This window comes from Triturus cristatus, chromosome 12 (assembly GCF_964204655.1).
Source record: "Triturus cristatus chromosome 12, aTriCri1.1, whole genome shotgun sequence".
NCBI classification, from domain to species: Eukaryota; Metazoa; Chordata; class Amphibia; order Caudata; family Salamandridae; genus Triturus; species Triturus cristatus.
The window spans coordinates 831,243,718-831,244,274 of NC_140595.1; the positions used below are offsets into that span (position 1 = coordinate 831,243,718).

Consider the following 557-nt stretch of genomic DNA (forward strand, 5'->3'; position numbering starts at 1 on the left):
TGAACCAATGTACACCTGACACGGACTATGATCCGATCTCTGAAACTGGGAGTAAAAAGGGCAAACATAGCTCCTTTTAGACGTTTCATACCACATTAGTACTCACTACTCACACTCGTATAATCCTTTAGTGTGCCTTAAAATCAGGAATGCAATTTGTTGATTAAAAAAAGAGTAACATCGAAACAGATTCCAAGCTGGTCATTTTCCAATAAACCTAAATAAACAAGCTGACACTAATTTGAAAAGAATTCAGTTTTCACTAAAATTGTGAAGGGGGCACCCGGATTTGAACCAGGGACCTCTTGATCTGCAGTCAAATGCTCTACCACTGAGCTATACCCCCTGTTGCCTCTAGTGTAAGTGACTGACTGACCAGGACACTGCTGACGTGTGTCTCGGGAGAAGCACTTCCTGGTCTCTGGCTCTGAAGCCACCTGCTGCCTCACTAGTGGGAGGGAGTGAGCTGGGGGCTGGTCCCGGGGAGGGACTGTCTAGCTGATGGTGAGACACATTCATTTAAAGGGTCTCAAACCACCTGCTGCCTCACTAGTGGG

General features: G+C 46.1%; 1 non-coding gene across 1 annotated transcript; it reads right to left on the bottom strand.

The window, feature by feature from the left end:
- Positions 1–274: 274 nt before the first annotated feature.
- Positions 275–346, bottom strand: TRNAC-GCA (transfer RNA cysteine (anticodon GCA)). Its single transcript has one exon. It is a non-coding gene; the product is annotated as a tRNA-Cys (tRNA).
- Positions 347–557: the final 211 nt, after the last annotated feature.